Genomic DNA, 16,244 nt, shown 5'->3' on the forward strand with positions numbered 1-16,244 from the left:
CCGCATCCTGCCCCTACGCAACAATATCACTGACCAGCTGTCACTCGCACTCGCCACACACCCGCCGCCTCACACCCTAGCAGGACCCCAACCCACAGCCAGCACTCACTACCCACGCGCCACCCGTACTGAACACCCATCCGCCGCCTCACACCCTAGGAAGACACACGCCTCACATTTTCACATCACTTATGTCACCAAAATATACATTGTACTGTGGTGTGTTTACAATAAACCATTTTTATACAACATCGTATTACATTTTCTTCCATCTTTTCAACATTATTATGAAACCTTTACAACAAATACTCACCTATTGTTCCACGATTTATAAATAATACGACCCATTACGCATTTACATCACGGGCAACGCCGGGTCTCTCAGCTAGTGTTATATAAGGTTCATGGGTTAAATAGGTTAAATATGTTCATTAAATCATTAAATAATTGTGTTCATTCAACTGCTGGGTATATGCATGTATATATATGGATATGCACTCACTATAACTTAGGTACTGCTGTAAGTCGTTATAAAGTTAAAAATCACGCTACAGTTTAAGGTTAAGTTAGTTATCAGTTTTGCGCCGGTGGGATTCACCAACGATGTCGTACATGTGTTCCTCATATAGGTCCCTGACGAATTAGGACCTCAAACAAGTCCCAGGGGGGTCGGTCCTGGGAAGGGAAAGCCGGCCGTTTTGGAAGATCAGGCATACCGACCTGCCCATTGGGCGTCAGATTCCCACTCGGGGGACCCTGAGGGGAGCTCTGGTTTTTCTTTTATTTTTTTTCATTATTACAAAGCGGATTAACTTATGTTTCCAATTTTGCTTTACCCCTTATGTGTTTTCCCTTGTACTGTCTCCTCCCTCCCTACCTCTCCCAATCCTTTCCCCACCCGGCCGGGGAGGATGCCGACCTAGACGGAACACAAGAACTTTGCCGGATGGTAACACCAAAAACGTCCGCCAGTTGAACAAGGGACAAAGTGGACAGGGTGAGTCATCAAACGTTAGCTTGTTACACTTCTCACACATTAAGTGATGGCGTTAACCCTTATATCACATAACGTTAAGGGCTTTAATAGCCCAACCAAGAGAAAAATAGCTTTCGCTGACTATAAACGAAAACACGCAGATGTCCTAATGTTACAGGAGACTCATTTTAGCAAGACCAACGCGCCTAAATTCCTAGACAAAGACTATGCCCAGTTCTACCTTTCCACCGCACCGGTTAAAAAACGTGGAGTGGTCATCTTGTTCCATAATAAAATCCCATTTGTAGCCCAAACTATTAAAAGAGACACAGAGGGACGCTTTTTTATACTAGTGGGCACGATACGGGAGCAATGCATCACAATAGCCACAATCTATGCCCCCTGCGAGCAGGACGCAGTCTTCTTTGAAGACTTTTTTCGGACTCTACGCACCGTCGCAAGGGGCGGCGTAATACTCGCAGGGGATATCAACATGGTCATGCAACCAATCCTAGACAGATCAGGGAATACGGGCACAGTACATAAAAAAGTGGGGACCTCTTTACGCAAGGGCCTCAAATACAACCAACTGACTGACATATGGAGAGAACTACACCCGACTGATAGGGACTATACGTTCTATTCCCACCCACACGGCTCCTACAGCAGAATTGATTACTTTTTCGTCTCTTGCCAACTGGTTCCTCTGGTCTCCCGAGCTGGGATCAATGATATTTCATGGTCTGACCATGCACCGATAGAGCTAAGGTGCGAGCACATCCGAACAGGCAGACCAGGAGCGAACTGGAAGCTCAACGAATCAATCCTAAAAATCCCTGAGATTTATGAGACAATAAAGGAAGAAATAGTTCAATTCTTCCACACAAACACAGGCTCTGTAGATTCCCAGTTTGTATTATGGGAGGCTCACAAAGCGACGCTGAGGGGCATACTAATTAGCACCACAGCTAGGAGAAAACGGGAAAGGGACTCAAAAATTATGAAGCTTCAATCGAGATTACATTCCCTTACATCTCTCCATAAGAGTAACCCTACAAGAATTGAAAGATACCAAAATTGAACTAAACATGTTGTTGACCTCCAGGGCAGATAACGCGCTGAGTTGGTCTAAGAGGAAATTTTACGAAAAAGCGAACAGGCCGGATACTATGCTGGCTCGAGCGTTAAGAGACAGACAAGTGAAGTTTAATATCCAAGCTATACGCTTAAAATCAGGCACGGCCAACCCTAAGAAAATAGTAGAAGAATTTGGTTCGTTCTATGAAACACTATATAATGGAGAGAAAGTGGCACATAACGCTAAAACGAGCGAGAAGCTGAGAGATTTCTTAGCCAGCTCAAAACTAGGGAGATTGACAGAGGCAGAGAGAGAGGCCATGGGCGCTGATTTCTCTATAGAGGAGGTGTCACAAGCCATTAAGGAACTCAAACCCTCAAAAGCCCCAGGGCCTGATGGCTTCTCGGGGCTATACTATAAGAAATTTGCCAAAGTACTAGCCCCTAGGTTGCTCCACGTGTTCAATGCAATATTAGCAGGAGCCCCCATCCTCAGAGAGATGTTACAAGCGTCTATATCATTAATCCATAAACCAGGTAAAGATCCGCTGGACTTCAAAAGTTATAGGCCCATATCCCTAATCAATACTGATATTAAAATATACGCTAAACTATTGGCCAATAGATTATGTCTAATCCTACCCAGACTTATACACCCAGATCAGGTCGGATTCATTAAAGGCAGACAGGCAGCGGACAAAACCCGGCGATTTATTGATCTGGTAGAATTGGCCACTAAAAATAACACACAAAGTACAGGCATACCCCGCATTAACGTACGCAATGGGACCGGAGCATGTATGTAAAGTGAAAATGTACTTAAAGTGAAGCACTCCCTTTTTCCCACTTATCGATGGATGTACTGTACTGCAATCATCATATACGTGCATAACTGATGTAAATAACACATTTGTAACAGGCTCTATAGTCTCCCCGCTTGCGCACAGCTTCGGTACAGGTAGGGAGCCGGTATTGCTGTGCAGGACGTGCTGCCAGGCGCATGCGTGAGCTGCTGTTTGCCTATTGGGCGATATGTCCTTACTCGCGAGTGTACTTAAAGTGAGTGTCCTTAAACCGGGGTATGCCTGTATGTTGTTAAGTCTGGATGCAGAAAAAGCTTTTGATAGGATAGACTGGCCTTACCTGAAGGAGACGCTTGCGGCATTTGGCTTTGGGGATCAGGTGAGTAGAGTGATTCTCTCGCTGTACTCAGGACCTACCGCCAGGGTAATACACCAGGGCTTTTCATCTCTCCCCTTTCAAATTAAGAGTGGCACGAGACAGGGATGCCCATTATCCCCTTTCCTGTTCGCTCTATGTATAGAACCACTGGCGGCGCAAATTAGAGGCAACCCGGATATCTCAGGGTTAAACGTATATTCTCAAACACATAAAGCGGCCCTGTACGTAGATGATATCCTACTAATTATCTCAAAGCCCCTCACCTCCTTGCCAAACCTATTGGATTTATTGGACAGATTCTCGAGCATTTCGGGATTTAAAATAAATCAAGCTAAATCTGAAGCCCTCAACATCAATCTCCCTAGACACGTAGAGAAGTTATTGCAACTGAATTTTAACTTCCACTGGCAACAGAAATACATAAAATATCTAGGAGTCCACATAGCCAAGAACACAAAAGACATCTACAATGCAAATTACCCCAACCTAATTCGGACGTTGATAGCTTACCTCCATAAATGGTCCTCTATACGAATATCCTGGATAGGTAGGATACATAGCGTCAAAATGAACCTACTCCCTCGTATCCTATACCTTTTCCAGACGTTACCAGTGCCACTCAGACTGAAGGATTTGCTCTCACTTCAGTCTGCAATCTCTAAATTTATCTGGGGAGGGAAAAAACCGAGAGTCAACAAATTAAATATGAAAAGATCTGTCCTAGCGGGGGGCCTAGCGGTACCCTGCCTGCTCTCATATTACAAAGCGGCTCAATTAAGCCAAATTGTTCAATGGCAATCCAGTCCACATTTAAAATGGTGGGTGGAATTAGAGAGTGCTGCCTGCGCTCCTTTAAAAATACGCAACTTGATTTGGCTACCTAAAACAGCATGACGATCTGCTGACATGCCACTTTCCTCAATGACCAACTCGTTGTCTATCTGGGAGGCTAATAAGACTAAATACTCTCTCACAACGAGTAAATCTTTGATGTCCCCAATTTGGAACAATCCCAAGTTCGCTCCTGGCCTTCTGGAGGGAGATGCATCAATTTGGAAACAAAAAGTTATATACGAATTAAAGATCTGGAGGGTTACAATAGCAAGATTAAAACGTTTGATCACGTCAGAGAAGAAAAAGATATACCCCACTCAGAATTTTTTAGGTACCTCCAGCTCCGAGCATTTTATAACAAATTTGCCCCATACCCCCCCCTGACGTCATTCGAAAAGCTCTGTCTGGCAGAGACCGACACAAAGGGACTCACATCACAATTGTACAAGGAAGTAGTTGATTCTGCGAGCTCTAGACAGCAGCCATCGTCATTTAGAACCCAATGGGAAAGAGACCTGGGAGAGACATTAGAAGACGACGAGTGGAACGCTATATATCTGGCCACGGCAAAAAGCTCCATATGTACCGCACTAAAGGAGAACGCATATAAGGTCCTAATGCGGTGGTACCTCACCCCAATTAAATTAGCCAAGTTCGTGCCTGGATCCTCCTCACTATGCCCCCGGCAGTGCGGAGGATCGGCCGATCTGTTACATATGCTGTGGTCTTGCCCGCGGATCTCCCCACTATGGGAAGAAATTAGACATTGGATAGAGGGTCTTCGACCTCACTATTCCCCCAGACCCATGGCTATTCCTCTTGAATAGACCACTAACGGGCCTGTCCAAAGCAAACAATAAACTAATAGCACATTTTGCAATAGCCACACGGAGCGAGATCGCAGCACTATGGAAACGCCCCAAAATTCCAAGTATCCCAAAGATTCAAAATCGATTGTGGTTTATCTGCCAGATGGAAAAGTTGACGAGTCTAGTTAACGACACTGGCACCAATTATCTCAAAGTATGGGCGCCTTGGCTGGCGCAGATGGATATCCGGGGTTGAGAGGAACACAATCTGGCTGTGATAGATGCAGGTGCGTTCTCCTTTAGGAGCGAAAACTCAGCTCACGACGACTATACAGACAAATAGACAGAACACCTACAGAGGTGTTAAACTGGAGAGGACGCAACCCACAAAGAACCTTACTAGGATCGGTGAAGAGACCAAGCACGAGTCGATGCTCCTCTTCCGGCCGCGCCACCCCTTACTCCCTTCCTACCCACCTCCTTATTTTTTAAATTTTTTTTTTTTTTCTTTATTGATTTTGTGTTTGTCAATTTGAATTAATCGTACTATGTGAATTATGTTATTATCTTTATTGCTAGTCCACCCAAAACAATCCGGTCGAGTAGGGCCCGAAAAACCGGGATATGTCTCACGAGCTGACATACGGTACTGTCTATAGCGGAGATTAACACTAAAAATGAATGTAATGTATACTGTATTCTGTATCACTTGTTTGGAAAAATGCAATAAAATCTAAGTTACAAAAAAAAAAGAAAAGTAGACATGTTTAGCTTGCGAGAGGGCAGAGTTGAAACAGGATAGCATAAATTTGTAGTGAAGGAAGTCTGCGAGAGTATGCGATTTCCTCCAGAGGCGTTCAGAGGAACGCAGCATGTGGGAATTTAGCCAGGGTCTAGGGTTAGAAGGGCGAGGGCGGCAGAGAGAAAGCGGGGCAAGAAGATCAAGAGAGGAGGACAAGGCAGAGTTGTAGTTCCTGACCAGGTTGTCAGGGTCTGTAGCAGAGCTGAGAGTGGAGCGTAACGTGGATTCAAAGTCAGGAAAGTGAATAGAGCGCAGGTTTCTGCAGAACCGGGGGTTAGATGGAGGTGGAGAAAGGGAGAAGCGAGATAGAATGAGATGAGGTGATGGTCAGAGAGAGGAAAAGAGGAAATGGAGAAATCGGAGAGACGTTTTTAGTGAAAACCAGGTCTAAGTAATGGCCATCCTTGTGGGTGCTGGCTGCAGACCACTGTTGAAGGCCAAAAGAAGAGGTTAGAGAGAGAAAGTGGGATGTCCAAGGGAGAGAGGGGCCATCAATATGACAATTGAAGTCCCCAAGGAGAAGAACGGGGGAGTCTGAGGAGAGAAAGAGAGCCAGGATTCAAAGTGAGAAAGGCAGAAGGGGGGTGAGAAGAGGTAGGTCGGCGATAAATGACCACCACATGGACAGGGAGAGAAGATCTGGACAGTGTGAGCCTCAAAGGAGGGAAAAGCAAGAGATGGAGGAATAGGAATGGTTCGGTAACGGCAGAAAGAGAGCCGGATTCCCACGCCTCCACCCCTGCCGTCAGGACACGGAGTGTGGGAGAAAGAAAGGCCACCATAGGAGAGCGCAGCTTCCAGAGCAGTGTCAGACTGAGTGAGCCAGGTCTCAGTTATAGCAAATAGGAGCAGAGTGAGAGAGAAAGAAGTCATGCACAGAGAGGCACTTGTGAGTAAGGGAGCGAGCATTCCAAAGGGCACAGGAGAAAGGGAGAGAGGAGGGAGGGTGGCAGGGGATGGGTGTGAGGTTGGAGGGGTTCACACCAGAAGGAGTAGAGGTTGTAATTGGCAGGCGAGGACGAGAGCATGTAGGAATAAGGCAGGGACCAGGATTGGGAGAGATATCCCCAGAAGCAAGGAGGAGAAGCATGGATAGAAAGAGGATGTGTGAGGATGATTTGTAGGGGTGTTTTTTAGTGCAGGGGATATAGCTGTGTGGTGTCAGAGGACGCAGGTAAGAAAGGAGTTCATGTGAACAGAGAAGTGGTAAAGGAAGGAGAGATGGAGATATATGAATGGAGTTAGAGACATACTGAGGCTGGTAAAAAGAAGTGCATAATTTGAGAAGAAGTGAACACACAGCAAATATAAATGGTAAAGGCAGCATCACAGCAGTAATGATGCAGTCTGGTATAGATGATATCCTCCTTTCCAGCGTAATTCAAATGCAGGAATCAGGGCCAGTTGGGGGTGTCCACTTCTTCTGAACTTCCTTTTAAACTTTTGTCTGCTTAATTAGCACATCTGAGGCACATTCAAACAGAAGGTTTTCTACACAGGGTGTTCCCTGTCTAGGTTTCAATGCTTAATTTAATTAAGGGTAGGATGAAACAGGATTCAAAGATAGTTTTTACCTAGCATTGTATCACTTGCATATATTATAATACACACAGCAAAGGCTTCAATGAGAGGATTTAGAGATGTTTTTTTTACCTAGCATTGTATCACTTGCATATACTGTACTATAATACACACACACAAGTATAATAAAGGTTAATACCTGGGGCTCGTCCTTACCTGGGGCTCATCTAACCATCAGACACGTTAGCTACCCTGTATTTAAAAGCCCGGTAGCCTATGCATCCTATGTAAAATATACTCTTTATTCAACTGCAAGTGTAGAAATGGTTTTTTTTTTCTTTACTTTATGCAACAGTTAAGCATATCCAAAGTCTGGGCATGTGGGGATGAGAAACCCTTTGTGCAGCCCACACGTTTGGGGAAAATGGCTGCTGCTGTGACTGGAGAAGCAGGTGAAGTGTAGAAAGAAAGGAGAGTGGCAATTGGCGGACATCTGACTGGGGGGGGGGCATCCACCATAAAAGTGGAACATTTTGTTACCTCCCCAGCCAGAGTGGTGCCAGCCAAGGGGGGAAATCATTCCAGCCAGCTGGGGGAAGCCATTGCTGAGTCCACACTGATAGGTGCTGCTCCCATTGACTCGTTTGTATTTCCCTCCACAGGCCCTTACATCTCTTAGCCCCACCTCATCTGATTGACCAATTACAGATGAACCCTCACCTACTGATTGGTCACCTGCAATTCTACCATGATTTCCTATGGAAGCAGGGAATCTATGAAAGGGGAACCCAATCAGCATTCCATAGTTCACTCTGATCTTGCCGTCAAAGTGAACTAAGCGGTGAGCTCCAAGACTGTGCTGGAGACACCCAGACATGAGCCTGGAAGTCTAACCCTGTGGGACATTCAAAAGAACTTTTGTACTATGAACTGTATCTTCACAGAGAAGAAGTGGAGAGCAGGACTATTAAGCATTACTTTTGAAAGGTCTCTGCTGCAAATTGTACCAGAGAAGTCTAGACGATATTTGCCTCAACAGAGAGTGGAAGCAAGTCCCGGGTAAGCCTTCAATGTGGTGCTCAGCACCTAGCCAGCTCAGATCCCTTCCGTATGCCCCTGTTTTAGTGAGAATAGCTCAATTATGTTTTATGTTTTGAGGTTGCTGGCTCTGGCTGGAATATAAACATTTATTGAACTGCTTTGTCCTGTCTGGTCACAGTGATAAGTTCTGGTCTCTTGTGACAGGCCATATGACACATTCTGGTGCCTGCCACGTTTGCTGGTACTTGAATGTCCTACACTTGGGGTCCAAACTAATGTAGATGAATCAGAGCATTACAGATTTTCATCAAGTAACATTTATTGTGCCATAAGGAAACACAATGTTTCGGCCTCGAACTGGCTTTTATCAAGTGAAAGGCCAGTTAGAGGCAGAAACAATGTGTTTCGTTTTGGCACAATACATTTAGCTTGATGAAAATCCATAGTGCTATGTTTCAGCTGCATTAGTTTTGATTCATTCTGGATTATTGGCAGGCAGTCCGTGGAACCAGGACCACAGATATTAGTATCAGATTTTCCCCCCCTCATTTTATGGTGTGCAGCATTTACCCTATTTTTTTACTCACTACACATGTGGTCCCAACCTTTTTGTGTCCAAGGCGCACACTTGAGAGTCCAGGAGAGTAGCAGGCAGCAACCAATTAACATACAAACACACAATTACCTTGGGGGTGGCCTCCAGTGTCACAGATGCGGAAGTTGTGCCCGACGTCCGGAGCAGAAGGAAACTGCGGCACAGCGGCAAGCTACTCACTGGAAGCCGGCAAGCTACTCGTAGCTCACGATCAACATGTTTGCGACCCCTGATCTATGAAATGGCTAGTCACGGCCACCCACAAATGCTTGACAGGCATCTTGGTGCGCGTTTGGGACCCCTGGCATATAGACAGGCAGCCTTACATCTATAGACTCAAACAAAAATGCAAACTCGTTCAGCAATGCACTGAACTTATCAAAGTTTAGTGAATAGGCCCCAAAGTGTCTAATAACCACACAAAGGATACCATAAATATTCACACCACTGTTGGTTGGGTAAAATGGAAGTCTTCTTGCCTCAGACTTTTATTCAATGTTTAGAGAGTTGCGTTTCTCCTATAGAAGGTCCAATGTGACAAAGCTTTTTATGGACATTGTGTTTGACTTTGAGAAGGGCCTTTATGCTTGTAAATCCTGGCTCTAAGGCCCGGATGTTTAGATCACTTGTTTGTGGCTCTAGCCAGTAGCACAATCTTAGCTAGTAGCACAATCTGGAGGCTGACAAAATTCAGGGCCTCAGATACACAACTCTAAACTTAGTGGTCACATTTCGTCTCTCACAAGTCTGCTTCCACGTTTACTTCTTCAGAGCTTCCTCTTTTTTTTCAGCCTCCAGATATTATTTCATTTAAACAAGGATTCTGGTATTCAGACCCACATACCTCTCTCTGAAAGTGCACGCTCACCCTGCCACAATTCTTGCAAAGGACACCAGAAAAAATAGCATTGAAATTATAAGGTAGAGTGACCATGTAAGTCTGCCAGGATCTTCAGGGAAACATACAAGTGTATTATGAAAAGTAGTAGACTGTCAGGTTTGTGCTCGCCACAAACCAGGACTGGACTGCAGGGCTGAGGTGGGGATGGTTATACACCAACCTTAGACCATAAAGACGGGTCCGGAGTGCGAATTCCGTGGTCAAACGTAGCCGGGTCAGGATTGGAGAAGTCAGGGTTAACAATATATATCCAGGCCGGGGTTAGGGCAGGCGGCATAGGTGTAAGGAATCCGTTCCTGGGTTTGGTGGAAACCCTTTCCTTACAGAACTGTGCTGTTTCCAGACAACCTCCCCTCACATCCACCTGTGCTGGCAATTGGTGTCGCCCTGCCTTGGTGCTCTCTCATTGGAGGAATGCCCTCACACCTCTCTCACTGGCCTTCTTATACTCGGCTCTCACACGTCCTCAGTGCCGAGCATAGTTCTTTCTCTTAGAATGTAATTGAAGTGTTCGGTCCGGTTTCTGCTATTTCCCAACCACCCATTTCAGAGACAAGCACAATGTCCTTGGACCCCATGGAAACACCCAGTCTGACTCCTCAAGTACTCTCGGCAGTGTCCAGTATACCTTCCTCGGACTCCGGTGCTGTACTTAGTATAACCACTGTTGCTGTTCAATCCTTTGGTTCAGGAACAAACTGTTTCTCCACTGATTTTCCCACAGCTTAAGTGATAACCAAGAATGACTTTAAGCTCCTCACTGCTGAGAACACTTTTTTCTTCCTAACTTCCCTATTACTCCACGCTTAGCCTTAGAGTCTGGCATTCCGACTCCTCAGATAATACTCTCTCGCTGTTTTTCCCACAGTATTCGAGGTATCCGCTACAGACTACATGGCTGCTACAAACAACTAAGGGTTATCTCTCTTGGAATCTTCTGTAGTGACTGTTTATCCTACAGATTCAAAGGACCCAGGGTTCAAAACCGAGTTACACTTCTCTGATTTTTCCACAATATTTGGGGTACCTACTACAGATCACTCTACTTCAGCTGCAAACTCAGGCTTACCTTCCAGTGAGGTTTCGCTAGTACCTAATGTATCTACTGCTTTCAAGGACCCTGTGTTCGAAATAGTGATATCTGATACTGTCTCCCCAACAGTATCGCGTGAAGCCTCTGACTCTGGGACTTCCACTCCTCAGTCAAGTTCATGTTCTCCCGATCCTTCCTCTGTGCTTGAAATACCCAGTTCTAAATACAAGACTTCTGTTTCTAAATCAGGTTTACTGCTCACCTTGCTTCCTGCTGTACCGGATAAAGTCTGTATGGATCCAAGCTTTCTCACTTTGCTAGCAGATCCTATGCCCGCAGGGCCCCGTGTGGTGGCTGAGGTGTTTCCTCTGGATTTCATGTTGCCCTCGCCAAAGATTGAAACACCCCTATTGGACTGTTTCACCCCTGTGGTGTCCGTTCCTGTTTCTTGTCCTCCCATGGTGAATACGGGCATGCTTTTCTCTGCTTGTTCTTTGGTGCCTACTGCTCCCTTTCCGGATGTCCAGACTTCGGACCGGATGCTTCGTAGACTTCAGATGCCCAGGAATGCTGACCTATCGTTTGCCAGTGCCACGGCAGGAAACTACTTAAAATACTATAACCTCCACTTTTGACTTCTTTGGGGAACAGGCCTGGACTGTACCAAAGGGGTTGCGTCAATATCTTGCAGTGAACCCTCCAGCCCTATACCCTTACTAACAACGGTCCGGAATTCCTGGGGAGCAAAAGATTCTCTCAAGCTTCTACGTACCGATTCCAGCAAAAACATTGCCTGTCCAGAAGGCCTCTCTGCTATATCCGACCAACAATCAGTGTTTTTGTCCTATACACTCGGACTATTACTAGGGACCGGGCACCTGGCTGGTGTACTTTGGACTTCCCTGTTCGGGAATCACCTGCTTTTCCACAGCTCTGGATTTCCAAGACATTTTGTGTTGCTTTCCATATACCAAGAATTGCAGTGCTACTGCTCTCTGATCTAAAGATGGCGCTTGCCAATGATTTGTGGGATTATGAATCTACACCTCGCCAAGACAGTTCAGGGACAATGATATGTCTCCCAGATCTATGAGTGGTCCTGTTCGCCCAGAGTTCTCACCTGAAAGGGGAGGGGGGGGGGGGTTTACTGTAAGGAATTTGTTTCTGGGTTTGGTGGAAACCCTTTCTTTACAGAACTGTGCTGTTTCCAGATAACCTCCCCTCACAATTACTGTCGCCCTGCCTCGGTGCTCTCAATGGAGGAATGCCCTCACACCTCTCTCCTGGGATTAGCCCGCTGGCCTTCTTATACTGTGCTCTCACACTGCCTCAGTGCCGAGCATAGTCCTTTCACTTAGGATGTTACTGTGTTTGCCACAAGCTACCTGTTTGGCCGCCCTGTTCCTGTATTCTTGTTCCTGATCCCTGTTCCTGTGACCTGCTGCCTTTTCCCATAGCAGAGGTCTGCTTACTGAGTCCAAGGTCTGCTGCTCTCGCCTCGCAGAGGCCTGTTTTGGACTTCCGTGCTGAAGCGTTGGTTCGCCAACGCTGCCCGGAGGTGTGCCTGTTCCGGCCTCCTTCTCCCTTTGCTGCGACCGGTACCATGGGCCATTCCCACTTCTCGCACAGAGGCCACTCCCGCACTGCTGCTGCTCCTACGCTGAAGTGGAGCGCACCTGATTTCCTGTTGCCGAACCCCTGCTTGGATAACATTTTTTCTACTGTCTCCAACCAAGACCCATGCGTGTCAAAGGATTACCCTGGCCTCTCCAGCCCTGAACCTGCTATGAACGACTACGAACTGCGCAATCCAGAACAGGCTTTTTGGCCTAAGGTCTGTGTATTCACAGCCCCACCTCAGCACCACGGTCCGGTCTTGGTTTGTGGCGAGCACAAGCGTGACAAAAGGAGCATAGGTTGAGGTCACAGACCGGGGTCAGCATCAGGGAGAGCGTCAGTGTAGGGTTTCAGCATAGGCACTGCAGTGCAAGGGGAGGTCTCCGGGACAGGAATCCTGCAGTGCAGGGGGTCCAGCACAGGAGGTCCTCAGAAACAGGAAGAGCTTTGGCAAGGGTGCTTCAGCATAGATGCTGCAGCGTAAACAAGGCAAACACGTAAGAGAACAAGGAAGCTTCAGCACAGGGGCTTCGGCACAGGGATGGACTCTGGACAAAGGAGGCTCCAGGATACAGGAAGCTTAAGCACAGGAAGGCAAAGAAGAGACAAGCAAAGGAGCTTGTGGTCAGCACAGTAACACCAAGAAAGGATTATGCTCAGCCACTTCCTGGGGGAAGGGCTGACCCTAAATAGCATAGGCAGCCAATAGGGACAGAGCTGCATAGCAGGCAGCAAGAAGCAGACTGCAGTGTGAGTCCAGACCCAGGTGATTCCAATTGCCAAGTATAGGGAGGCCTTTGTCTGGAAGCTCTGAATGCTTGTAAGGGTGAATTGCAGCCAAAGCCAGGACCAGAACCCTAACATAGACATTCACTTTAATTTAAGATGTTACAGAGACAGAAGAACAGCACATTGAGAACATGAAGACATAATGCCATTTGAACTGCAACACCACATATGTGGATTATACTATCAAATGCTCTTGTAATAAGAAATATGTTAGCCTGACAAAGAGACTAGGACAGTAGGGGTAAATGTGGCTGCTCTTTAATAAAGGTCAAACACACCATTATCCCTACCTGTCAATAATATGCTATATTTATTCATGTATAAATACAGTAGGGCCCCACTTTCCAGTGTTCCGCTGATACTGTGGTACAGAGAAGGGGGCCGCCATGTCTGCGCATGAGGTCGCGCATGCACAGAAGGTGGATGCGCAGGTCTGCAGATGCGCAGAAAATATCCGGTTAGGGTACCGTAGAGAAGAACTTGCCGTATTAGCGGGGCCCGCCTGTAGTCACATATCTGTATACTGTGACTACATTGGTCTGATGTTATATGTTGTAGCCTGGATTCAGCACTTTTGGAACCAGGAGTTAACCAATGTTAAATATGTTAAATGTGCGGATAATTGGTATATCAGTATCCAATCTAAACACAAGAGATCTTGGGCAAGATAAGGCGAGTGGCCTGAAATATTATCGAGCGTGGCAGGGCTCTGGACTCAGGTGTGGGAAAAGTGGCTCCCCGCAGGGGTACCAGTGTTTGGTCCAGACACTGAGTCGCCTAAACCTTCAGGGGCTTTTGAACGGACATAGGGAACCATTGCCGGGAATGTGCCCTGTTGTTGTGATTCCCATTGGTCCATTCAAATGCCCCGCTAAACTTAAGCATGCCCCTGTGGGCTGTACTGGAAGTCTTGTAACCCGCCGTCACTAAGGATTGGTCCGATGCAGGCGAGCCTTCACTCACTGATTGGACCCAGAAGACTATCCGCCCTGGGATTAGCCAGCCCTCTTCTTCCTCCATGGTGGTGAATGGTGACTGAGGGATATACAAGTGGGAACCCGGCTTTGGCTCCAGAGTTATCAGAAAGCCAAAGTGGACACATTACATATTCAAAGTCATTAATGGGTGATCCGGAAGGAAGCAATGGAAGAAACTTTGAAAATGCTGTCTCATGGAGAGCAAACCAGTGCTGCCCATACTACCAAGGACAGTGGCACAAATTTGGGAATGTGGATGAGGGTAAATATTCAAGACAGATGTCCCCACACGTAGGACTTTAGGTTGTTTGTTGTTCCCCGCGTTGGGTGAGTTTGTGTATATGTTTTATGTACTAGAGCAGGCCTGCACAACTCCAGTCCTCGAGGGCCACAAACAGGCCAGATATTCAGGATATCCCTACTTCAGCACAACTGGCTCAATTAGTGTCTCAGTCATACTGAGCCACTAATTGAGCCAGCTGTGCTGAAGTAGTGATATCCTGAAACCCTGGCCTGTTTGCGGCCCTCGAGGACTGGAGTTGTGCAGGCCTGTACTAGAGGTTTGTGAAATGTTCTAATGCATTCCCTTTTGTTCAACTCTGCAGTTCTGTCTAGTGTACGGATCCCCCGGTGTAATTGTCATGGTCTCCCGTGACAAAGTGTTTCAAGCACAGCCCAAAGGTGCAGGCTTAAGCACAATGGGAAATTCAAAATGACCACCAGGAATCATGCCGACAGGGCCAATACCCAGCAACGGCTCCCAGGGCCGGCCTGATACCTACCACAGAGAAAGACTACTAAGAGTCTGGGATGAACAAAGGCTCCGCTCCTCGAGCCATCGTTCCCTAAACCAGAGTACACACCCCTCCTGACTAACAATGTCTTAAGCACTTCACCCACACCCATTTGGATAACAAACCCAGATTTCTGTGTGTGCATGCTGGCTAAGGTCACGTCCATAGAGGAGTTACTAGCCCTGCACACAACTCGGGGGGGGGGGGGGGGGCTGAGGGGGGGAGGCATCTGCCTGAAAATCGGAGTATTTGAATGTTCCTCCAGATATAACGGCACCAAGCCCAGCGGGGGATATTCTGCTATCCGGGGAATCCATTGCCGAGCTCCCGCCTGTAGCCGCTGCTACCATTGACCAGTTTGTTGATTGGTTCCAGTGCAGCACCCCTCACATAATAAAGGTGAAGCCCGCCTGGCTGCCACAAAGCCGTGTGTAATGGTCACCTCTGTAAGGCTCATTTTGCCTGGAATGTAAAGTATTGTGTGTAACCTATTCCAGATGAGAGCTATATCACTGTGTGATATTTGGAAGGGGGGAAACTGTGTCTTGGGGAACAGGGATTGTTCCCATACAGTTAGTAAGGCAACCAGCACTGTCATTTTGTGTTAGCATTTCTCTGCATGCAGACACAGTAATTCACTTAGCTAAGATGCATGCAGAGAAATGCCGGTTTGTGTCAGAGATCGGGAGCGGCTTAGTACCTTGACTATGGTGAGTGGGGAAGGGTTGTGATTCAGGTACGGAGAACTGGTTCTCGGCAGTGCAGACCCTTTGTTTACCCGAGAAGCTAAGGTACATACCCAGCGGGATGTATGGGGCTGGCCAGGGAGCCATTGCCGGGTCTGAGCCCCATAGCACGATTTCCAATGGTCAGTTTGAATTTCTCGCTCGCCAGACGCTCACTCCACGATGGGCGCCCTAAAGTCCTTAAGCCGGCCCCTTATATGATTGGTGCAGCCTGGCGAGCTCTTGTTCTCTGATTGGCTGCACCGTCACAATATGCCCTTTGATTGGCCGGTGGCCCCTGCTCCATGGAAACAATAGGCAACCGAGGGCTATGTAAGGGGAGCAGCCAATCAGAGTACCAGACAAGTTTTGGAGTTGATCTGAGACGCGACTGGCTGGTTTTTCGAAAGTGCTATTGGACAAATAGCACAGAGAAGCAGGAGGAGGAGCTAAAGCAGGCCCCTGCACATAGTTCAGTCTATATTCTCCTCCAGGCCCAGTTGGTGAGTGTACATTGTGTGTTTTATATGTTTGCAAGATATACATTGTTTATTCAACTATTGTGTCCTGC

General features: G+C 46.9%; 1 long non-coding RNA gene across 1 annotated transcript; it reads left to right on the forward strand.

Annotated features, from left to right (window-relative positions):
- Nucleotides 1-638: 638 nt before the first annotated feature.
- On the forward strand, nt 639-8,117 carry LOC142475929 (uncharacterized). Its single transcript, XR_012791202.1, has 3 exons — nt 639-997; nt 5,458-5,524; nt 7,864-8,117. It is a non-coding gene; the product is annotated as an uncharacterized LOC142475929 (long non-coding RNA).
- The last annotated feature ends 8,127 nt before the right edge of the window (nt 8,118-16,244 follow it).

The sequence above is a fragment of the Ascaphus truei genome, unplaced genomic scaffold (genome assembly GCF_040206685.1).
Source record: "Ascaphus truei isolate aAscTru1 unplaced genomic scaffold, aAscTru1.hap1 HAP1_SCAFFOLD_1434, whole genome shotgun sequence".
Lineage (NCBI taxonomy): Eukaryota > Metazoa > Chordata > Amphibia > Anura > Ascaphidae > Ascaphus > Ascaphus truei.